This window comes from Phocoena sinus, chromosome 4 (assembly GCF_008692025.1).
Source record: "Phocoena sinus isolate mPhoSin1 chromosome 4, mPhoSin1.pri, whole genome shotgun sequence".
NCBI classification, from domain to species: Eukaryota; Metazoa; Chordata; class Mammalia; order Artiodactyla; family Phocoenidae; genus Phocoena; species Phocoena sinus.
This window is the reverse complement of record NC_045766.1, coordinates 123,716,942-123,727,627: the sequence shown is the minus strand read 5'-3', so window position 1 is coordinate 123,727,627 and position 10,686 is coordinate 123,716,942. Positions and strand designations below refer to the sequence as shown.

Here is a 10,686-nt window from a genome sequence, read left to right as displayed (position 1 = left end):
CAGTCAAGTAACACAATTAAAAATCTATTGATGTGACTGCCTGGAGAGGGTGTGGAGAAAAGGGAACACTCTTGCACTGTTGGTGGGAATGTAAATTGATACAGCCACTATGGAGAACAGTATAAAGGTTCCTTCAAAAACTAAAAATAGAATTCCCATACGACCCAGCAATCTCACTACTGGGCATATACCCTGAGAAAACCATAATTCAAAAAGAGTCATGCACCAAAATGTTCATTGCAGCTCTATTTACAATAGCCAGGACATGGAAGCAACCTAAGTGTCCATCAACAGATGAATGGATAAAGAAGATGTGGCACATATATACAATGTAATATTACTCAGCCATAAAAAGAAACAAAATTGAGTTATTCGTAGTGTGGTGGATGGACCTAGAGTCTGTCATACAGAGTGAAGTAAGTCAGAAAGAGGAAAACAAATACTGTATGTTAACACATATATATGGAATCTATGAAAAAAAAAAAAGTCATGACGAACTTAGGGGTAAGGCAGGGATAAAGACATAGACCTACTAGAGAATGGACTTAAGGATATGGGTGGCGGAAGGGTAAGCTGTGACAAAGTGAGAGAGTGGCATGGACATATATACACTACCGAGCATAAAATAGTTAGTGAGAAGCAGCAGCATAGCACAGGGAGATCAGCTCGGTGGTTTGTGACCACCTAGAGGGGTGGGATAGGGAGGGTGGGAGGGAGGGAGATGCAAGAGGGAAGAGATATGGGAACATATGTATATGTATAACTGATTCACTTTGTTATAAGGCAGAAACTAACACACCATTGTAAAGCAATTATACTCCAATAAAGATATTTTAAAAAAAGAAAAATACAGTTAGCTCCCTCATATCTCTCCCCACATGTACACAATTCCTCATATATTTTTTCATATAATTGTATCATAATTTTGTGCTACTTCAGTATTACATGATAACATTGTAAAGGACAGATAGTTAATACTTATAGATGTAAATCTATCATATTATGGTTTTATTCCCTTATGTATACAGTTTGTGTTTTCTCTAAATTAATAATAGTCTCATTTGCTTAATTTTCTGTGTATATACAATAAAATATACCTTATCTTTCCAACAGAAGTATAACTCTCCACTTAGTACTTCCATCTAGTTTAGCAATTTTGTCTATTTCTTGGAGAAAGTACTATTCAAGTCCTCCTACTGTTTCTTTGTAGAACCTATTGGTGTTTTGCATGGATAATCTAATTAATATTCATTTTGTGGTACATTAATATTATTTAATTAACTATAATTTTGCCTTTTTTCTTTTTCCTGAATTTTCTTTCTTTTTTATATGTGTCTGCTTGCTCTGGTATCTGTTTCATGTTAAAGGTTTTCTGCCAATGTCTGGTGAGACTGGGTTCTTCCTTCATATTAAAGACTAAGACCGTATCTTAGCTAATTGGACGTTCTATTTGGGTTAACAGAGTTTATTGATTTTTAATTTTATTGTGATCTTTCCAGACCCTTACATAAAAGGACATCTCAAAGAACAGTATTTCTGTACTTTTTTTTTTTTCTCTTAGAAAGCTAATTATTACCAGAAAGCAATTCTTTGGTCTCTTGCATAAGATTTTAAGCCTGGATACCATGTTCTCACAGTGGGAGAAAGGGTCTTGGGAGGAAGTCTCACCTGTATTCTGAACATAAACTTTATAATTATTTCCATGTTTAAAGCATAGCATCTTTAATCTCCACTGTGTTTTAGGATTCCTTCTAAGTTTTTCTGTTTCAGTGTCTCCAAAGAGGATATTTACAGTTTACTCTTCAAGGGGGCAAAGGGGAGTTTACCAGTTGAAAAGGATGTTAAAGAGTATCATGAGTCTATTTTCTGTTTTTACAGATTTCATATGATTTCTCCTGCTGTCAGCTTCACAGGCACCCCAAAATTTCAGAGGTACTTGGCTACTTGGCTCATCAAATTCCTGAGTCATTCTGAGAATTTCAGTGTTATTCTTTTTTTTTTGCATAATATTATTTATTTGTTTATTTATTTATTAGCCCTATACTTTCCTGTTTCCAAAGCTTGTTGTTGTTTTCTTTTTCTCATTTTCTTGGTATTTGAGTTTATTTATTGTTTAAACCCACTCATTTAGTGTAAGTTTGTTTTTAAAAGAGCAGCTGTAAACTGGTATGTTCATTCCAGAATGCTTAACCGATGCCCTTATACATACTCTTAGAGTGTTTTACTGATTTTTTAAAACAATAATCATCTACCTTATTCTAAGATCTTAACACAATAAATGTGGATTTTTATGGAATAAAAGATGCTTCTTACCATAAAGAACAGTTATTAATTCATTTGGAGGTTTAACATCAATTGCATTTCCATATCTTCCAAAAATCAAGTGAATTATAAGGTAAGAGGTATTAAATCATTTAATAATTAATTCATTTGTGACCATTTTATCATCTATTTAGCAAACAATAAAGAAATGCTATAGATATATTAGTGTATAAGACATTTCATCCCTTATTTCCTAGAGCATATACTTTACTGTGATAGGCAGTCAAATAAATTATTAAGTATGTTATAAATTTTTAAAAACATAAAATGCACCATGTTATGAATCCATATACTCTGGCTACTCAATCAGTTTTAAAAGTCATTAAATGCTTAATTGTAATGTAACTTTTAAGCAGATACTGAAATGACAAATTAGAGTTAGCCAAAACAGAAATATAGAAAGACTAGGACAGTAAGTAAAGCATGCTGAGTCCAGAAAATACATACCATATTTTCTTATAAGGAATATCTGAAAGACTGTATCATGGAATACAAATGTGTGACAAGGGTGAAAACACACTGGGAAGGTACATGGCATGGGATGGTAGCCATGTCATAGATTATTTTAAAAATTATTATTTTAAAGTAATGAGAAGCTCTTTTACTGTAATATGCACAAGGGTGATAAAAATACATTTTTGCTCAGTAAATATTGATGGTGTGTAGCTAGAAGTGTGAATTCATTGGTGGAAGCCAGTAAAAAAAAAGCAATTATAGTGTCCAGACCACAGAATTTCGTGATTTGGGCCAAAACAGTGGAATAAAGAAAAGTAGATGAGAACTGTAGATTATTAAAGAGAATCTCCAAGGACTTGTGTTTATTGGATGTGGGGGATGAAGGATAAAGCATCATCATGGATAACTCAGTGTTCTAGTTGGTTCAGGGATGAAGGCAAAGATGATACAAAGAAGGAGCTGCTGGACAATCAGGAGAGTGTAAGGACTGTGCCACCCCGGGGACAGTTTGATCTGAGATGGAGTAAGAGGTCTGCTGCTAAGTCAAATTAGAAAAGCCCTGACAATGTCCACTTGACTTGCTAAGAGCCAGTGACCCCAGTTTTACCCCAGTTTTACGCAATCACGTGACTGACTGTGAGTTCATTTTCTGCCTCCAACATTTTCTCTCTCCCCCGTGTTTTTTTTTTGTTTTCGTTTTTTGTTTTTTTGTGGTACACGGGCCTCTCACCGTGGTGGCCCCTCCTGTTGTGGAGCACAGGCTCTGGGAGCGCAGGCTCTGCGGCCATGGCTCACGGACCCAGCCGCTCTGCAGCATGTGGGATCTTCCCAGACTGGGACGTGAACCCGTGTCCCCTGCATCGGCAGGCGGACTCTCAACCACTATGCCACCAGGGAAGCCCTCTCCCGTGTTTTATATCAACAAATAAACATACAATATATATACAATTAGGAAAATTTAATAAGATTGGAAAGAGGTCGGTGCTTGACTACTATCGTCTCCATGAATATTAGGCAAATGTGGAAAATATTAATATTATTTTGGCTTATTTGTGCCTTAATGAGAGACCTAGTTAGTTATTTTCTAATGACCCATTTTTATTAACTGATCAGCCCTGATGAGAATATTAAAATGCTATGGTTTTAGTTTGAATGCTAATGTTCCTTTCAGACATTTGAAACACTATTTAAATTATCATTCCTATTTGTTCAGAATTACAACAAATAATCAGCTCATTCCTGAGCATGAGGGAGCTTTGATTTTTTTTTTTGCTCCTAAGTAGGAACATTTTCTATGATTAAAGGAAAAACAAACAAACAACAACAAAACCTATTGAGACATCACTTCAAAATATGAAAATCTAGAAATGCAATATGAGATTTAGTTAATGTTTGTAACAATGAAATGGGAAAATCACTAGTCAAGCCAATAATTGATACAGATACATTAAAAACATAGACATCTGTAACATCAGGTTCTTCAAAAGTGATTCTGTCCTTAATCAGCCACCCCTTGCCTCAAAATCCAAAAGGGACATTTGTGAACAGATGATGAAACATGACCACATTGTATCTTGTTATTTTACTCCAAAATTCAGTATAGAATGTGGCTGGCCTATAATTTTGCATGGAGATGCTTCATGTCACGCAGGCAATATTAACCTCAGTAAGCAGGTTTGCCTTTATCTGTTTCAGGCCCACAAGCTTAAAATGTGGATCAAATACCATCATTGTAAAGAAAACAAATCCTAAATATATCTAACAGACAAAAAAAAGCTTAGTAAAATGTGAGTGTAAACCACTAGCTTTCAAAAGTCAACCTCAATGAAAAACTCATTTCAGAAAAAGAATACTTAGTCAAGGCAAGGAGAAATACCCAGATTCTGAGTAATAAAAAAGAAGATACATAAAATAGGAAACTTAACTGTAAGCTGCAACTTATCTTGACTGGTTGATTGATTACTGATTTGTCTGATTCTTTTCTCTTTTTCGTCTTTTGTAACCTTAATGGATTATCATCTGAGCCTGTTGTCTTCCAGAACTGTGGCTAATTTCTAGGAGCTGGCATGGGGTGGGAAGAATTACTGAGTGTCAGAGAATTGTACACTATTTGGAGACATCTCCATGTCAGAATCACTGTTTTTATTTGATTTAGGACTTTTAAGAATCTATTTGGATGTGCTCCCAAAAGTCTATCAATGAATAACTTAATCATAAGGCTTATTTTAGCCAAGACAGGCAGCTCTTCTAAAGAATTACATAGTGCAGGTCAGGTAAAAAAAAAAAAAAGAGCCAATTTCTTTTCCCTACAGAGAAAAGAAAGTCCTACAAAATGTTTCTCCCATTCCTTATACAGGTAGATGTAGCCTAAAAGTCTCCGTTCTCAGTCTAAATATTCTGCTTTAATAATAAATTTCCTTCCTCATTTTCATGTTGTATTACTCCAGAACTGTCTCTCATTGTGTCTTTTTTTTTCAAAGTGCCGAAGAATTAAATGTAACTGTTTCCTCACCTGTCCTCAACAAACTTCTTTAAAGAGTTGTTTTAAGTAGTCTCATTTTTTTTCAAACTCATTCTCTTCTCAAGCTACTGTACTTTGAGTTTCATCTTTCCCTTGTCATCAGCATTATTTCTTGATCACCAGTTGCTTCCATGCTGACAAGTCCCTGTTGCCTCCTTTCTGATACAATATTAATCAATTTCCCACCACTGTTTATGCAGGAGAAAGCTTATTGATCTTGAAATATTTTATTATACTTGTTTCCAAGACACCAAAATTCTACCTTCCCTTGCCTTCCTTTTCATATATTTTTTATTTATAAACACATTAAGCACTACTTTGCCATGACAGCTAAGCATACTTTACAACTCTTAGCACTATTCCATATGGAATATAATACCCTTACAATATAATATAAACCCTTATTATAATATATATCAATATTACCCTTAGGTAATTATGTATATTATATAATACCTTATGTAATACCTGTATAATACCATATATATATATATATAATACCTAATGTAATATAATAACTTGTCTGAATCAACATGTGTTAAAATACAAATTTAATATATTTGAGAATATAGGAATTCGAAATCAGAAGGAAAGAAGCTAAGGTAGAATCATGAACACTGAGCTCAGTAGATACTTTATATTTGTCTTCTACCTTTACAAAATTAGAACTTGCTACTAATCTTAAGTAAATTGTTAAAGTAATATAGTTTTGCCCTGATACCATTAGCCATAACACCATAAGGTAACTGCTACTATTTAGCCTCAATTTTCCAGTTTCAAGGTAACACTGATGTTAACTTAGTTTTTTTGTTGTTTTTGTTTGTTTTGTTTTTTTTTGCGGTACACGGGCCTCTCACTGTTGTGGCTTCTCCCATTGCGGAGCACAGGCTCCAGACGCACAGGCTCAGTGGCCATGACTTACGGACCCAGCCGCTCCACAGCATGTGGGATCTTCCCAGACAGGGACACGAACCCGTGTCCCCTGCATCGGCAGGCGGACTCTCAACCACTGCACCACCAGGGAAGCCCCAATTAACTTAGTTTTCTACTAAGTTTATAATGAAGTTGTAGGGATCTAGAATTCTCATTTACATTATTTGAGGGTTTTTTTTTTTTTTAAGTTTGAGTTATATTCATATCTGAATATCTAACTTAAAGTAGCAAAAACAGAAAATGTTGATTTAAAACCTTAATCCTGTTGCTTAGTGCGTGTAATAAAAGGTAATGTAAAAAGATAGACAACATTTGAATATTTTTGTTATATTCCTTTCCAAAATGAACTTTAAAGTCAGTGGTTTAAGAACCATGAATATCCTTGCGAGAAGGCTTTTTTCCCCTCAGAGTTTCCTTTTAGGGTTACTTTGGTGTTTTGGATCTCCAGTGATAAATGTAGTCACTCATTTCCAAATGTAAAGATGATTTCCCCAGTGATGGTATTTGGCTAAATTGGTCCAGCGTCTTAGTTGTAGATCATAGTCGGCAAGGTTCTTATGAACAGTCTTATTATCCAGTACCTTATCTGTTGGCAGGCAGATATGAAATACTGTATTTGGCTCATGTGTATATAGTCCTACAGAAAAAGACCCACTTTCTGAAGATTTGAGTAGCATGGTCACAAAATGTAGAGAATAAAGCATGATAAGACTTACAATCTCCAAACTAAATTAATCTTTATATCCAGAAAGAGCCTGTGTTTTCATATTTACACTTCATGCCTTAAACATTTGTGTTGTGGCACCTTGGAAAGCTGTAGGGGATAAGAGGTTGGTGGAAGTCATGCCTATGGACCTGAGGTAGCAATTTTGTTCTTACAGTTGATCAAAAACTTTAGCAATGTAAAGGTGTTGACCTCTTTCACCAACACAGTAGACTCAAGTCTGTAATCCATGTTTCTCTTTACTTATGTTGATAGAAAATATGTCTTGTTCTTAAATTTTATCTTTCACTCTCATCTCTTCCAGCCAGAAAAATCTACTTAACCTTCATCACTGAATGCTCACACCTCTCTCCTGTGTCCCAAGCTTGTTCCAGATGCTTTCTTTTTCTTATAGCCATTTTCTTTTATTAAAGGCAGAGAGAATTCAATACCTTCATTTTCTCATAGCTCTTCTTACACCTCTAGGTGTAGGAGATATGAGAGTCATGATTATGTCATTTCCTACTAATCCTGCTGTGCAAAATGGGATAGTAGACTGATAGGTACAAGCATAGACACAGGCAAAGTTCATCTCCAGCAGATTATATAGAGACGTAAAGCATACAGACCAGTCACCAATTTAAATGTGTTGCAGGTTTTCATCATTTGACTAAGGTCTTGTCTCTCCAGCCATTTTTCTATCAACTTCAACACAAGGAAACAGTGGTAGCCAAGGCAAGGTGGCATTGGAAGGTATACCTGATAGGTAAGGCTCTGCTTAAGGCCCAGGGGAGCTCTGTGGGATTTTGGGATACTGTTTAGGTTGAGACAAACTATTGGGTTAGTCAAAAAGTTCATTCAGGTTTTTCCATTAAGATGGTATGGAAAAAACCCAAATGAACTTTTTGGCCAACCCAATAACTCTGTTGCCCTACAAAGCTGGACAAGACCTCGGACTACTTCCTATGCTTTCAAATGATCTGCCTAGGAAAAGAGTTGAGAAGGAGTGAAAAGGAGTCAAGTTTTAATACTTCAGTTCACAGGTAACTCAGTACTTGAAGATGGAATATCAGATTTGCAGAAGGATGTCTGCGGAGTCTGGAGCAATTCAGTAAATGTTTAATCTTCTGAGATCATTTGTAAATATTAGGAAAAGGGAGGGCTCAATCCTGTTTCTCCCTATTTTTTGCTATCTATTTTCTTTCCAAAAGTCCTTCTCTATGGCTCACGTTATATTCCAAGGACTTCACATTTATATATCAAACTCTGTAAATCTTGTATATCCTATCCACTACTTGACATAGTTAAATGAGAAATTTTATTTTCACAGATCTCTTTTGACAAATGTTCATTTTGGGTAACTGTATCCACACTCAGCCAACTATCATATCTAAAAATAAAGCCATTTTGAGACATTATTTCCTTTCCCTCATCAGCCTATAGTGTCTTTAATTTCTATTCTAATTAGAAAACATGTCCTGATTATGTGTGTTTATCTCTCTACCCTTCTTTGCACTTAAGTCTAAGACTAAGTCACTTACAGATTGCTGTAATAGTCAGCTAACATGGGTCTCTCCTTTTACTCTTTATTCTTTATAGTCAGTGGTCCACCCAGTGGATAAAGAAATCTTAAAAATACATATAAGATCAATGTGACATCAAAGCCGAAAGAAGAATCTTTTGGTATAGAGGAAATTAAAAATTGCATCAAATGATGCTGACTAGCTGATAAAGATGTTTACAGACTAGCAAACACAAAATTCAGCAATATAAGGATCATTAGTGATATGGATAAAAGCAGTTTGAGTGAAATGGTGTGGAATGAAGTGGGATAAGAAGAGAAAGGAGGTGATAAACCAGAGATTTGGGTGAAAGAAATAAGGAAATGGATAAATAGCTGGAGATAAATGTGAAGAAAGAGAGCTGTTTGGCATGAGAGCATACATGCATGCACATGTGGTTGTGATAGATTTCATTGTAAAAGACATCCATGTATGTCTGTATAATGGTGGAAGAAAATCCAGAAAAGGGAGAAACTTGAGATGCAGAAGAGAGAAATGGGATGAGGAATCTGAGATTTGAATTCATGGTAGACAAAGTAGCTAAATCTAGAGGATAGAATCATGGAGAGGAGGAAACATTGATGAAATTAATCTCAAACTGTGCCAGCTCTCCTTCCTTCAAATATTTGCTTACCTGTAAATTACTTGTATGCTAGATGAAGAATTACCAAGAATTACAGCAGAAAGAAGTAGCAGGGAGGCTAAAGGCTTAGCAAAATTAGCTACATGTAGGGCTTCCCTGGTGGTGCAGTGGTTGAGAGTCTGCCTGACGATTCAGGGGACACGGGTTCGTGCCCCGGTCCGGGAAGATCTCACATGCAGTGGAGTGGCTGGGCCTGTGACACATGGCCGCCGAGCCTGCGCGTACGGAACCTGTGCTCCACAATGGGAGAGGCCACAACAGTGAGAGGCCCGCGTACCGCAAAAAAAAAAAAAAAAAAAAAAAAAACTACATGTAAAACACTGATGGATCTCACAGATACAACCTGGAATGAAAAAAAAGTAAGAAATGCCACATCAGGCATAACTAATCACCAGTGTTAGAAATAAAAATAGTCATCTTTTGGCTTCCCTGGTGGCGCAATGGTTGAGAATCTGCCTGCCAATGCAGGGGACACGGGTTCGAGCTCTGGTCTGGGAGGATTCCACATGCCGCAGAGCAACTGGGCCCATGAGCCACAATTACTGAGCCTGCGCGTCTGGAGCCTGTGCTCCCCAACAAAAGAGGCCACGATAGTGAGAGGCCTGTGCACCGCAATGAGGAGTGGCCCCGCTTGCCACAACTAGAGAAAGACCTCGCACAGAAACGAAGACCCAACACAGCCATAAATAAATAAATAAATTAATTAATTAATTAATTAATTAAAAGGCAAACCTTTAAAAAAAAGTAGTCATCTTTATCAGGGAAATTGATAGTACTGTAGAGGGATCACAAGATAGGATTCTGAAGTACTTAAAATGTTATGTATTTTGATGCGGGGGAAATTACATGGGTATATATCAAACATCAAACCATACACTTAAGATTTTTATTACTTTCTGCAGGTATGCCACGTAGCAATTGAAAAACAAACAAACAAAAAAATTTGCAGATTTTATAATCCCCTTGGATTAGTCAGACTACGATCATTATTTGAATTAAGTGTAGCTAGATAAACTGGTTTATTCCTCCTTACGTCACACACAAACAAGCCATTAAATCCTGAGCCCCACGAGAGAAGAGATTTGTCTGCTTTGTTCCTTGACATATTCCAGCTGTTCAGCAGTAAGATTTAACAGCTGTTATCAAATGATTTTACTCTATATAGTGTGAATATGAATAAGCCTGAAGATGTTTAAAAAAGAAATTTTCTCAAGAGTTCAAATTTATCCATTTATTGAGTCTCTGAATTTGGAGACACACATGAAACAGAAATCCCAGCAGATACCTTAATTCTGGTTATATAACTGGTATATTATCAACTCATTTGGTAAACTGCCATCCAATATCAAAATTAGTATTTTTCATCATTTTGGGTAATTTTTCTATCATTGTAATATTAATATGTTTGCATGATCTTTGAACATCTAGTGTTATAAACTTTATTTTCAGGAAGTGTATAATTTGCATAAAATTTAAGGCTGGAAATATTCAAGTTTGGGGCTATAAAAGATGGAGAATGAAAGCAAGAAGGAATTCTCAAAACTTC

At 35.9% G+C, this 10,686-nt stretch overlaps 1 pseudogene; it reads right to left on the bottom strand.

The window, feature by feature from the left end:
* Positions 1 to 6,655: 6,655 nt before the first annotated feature.
* Positions 6,656 to 8,051, bottom strand: LOC116752700 (annotated as a pseudogene).
* Positions 8,052 to 10,686: the final 2,635 nt, after the last annotated feature.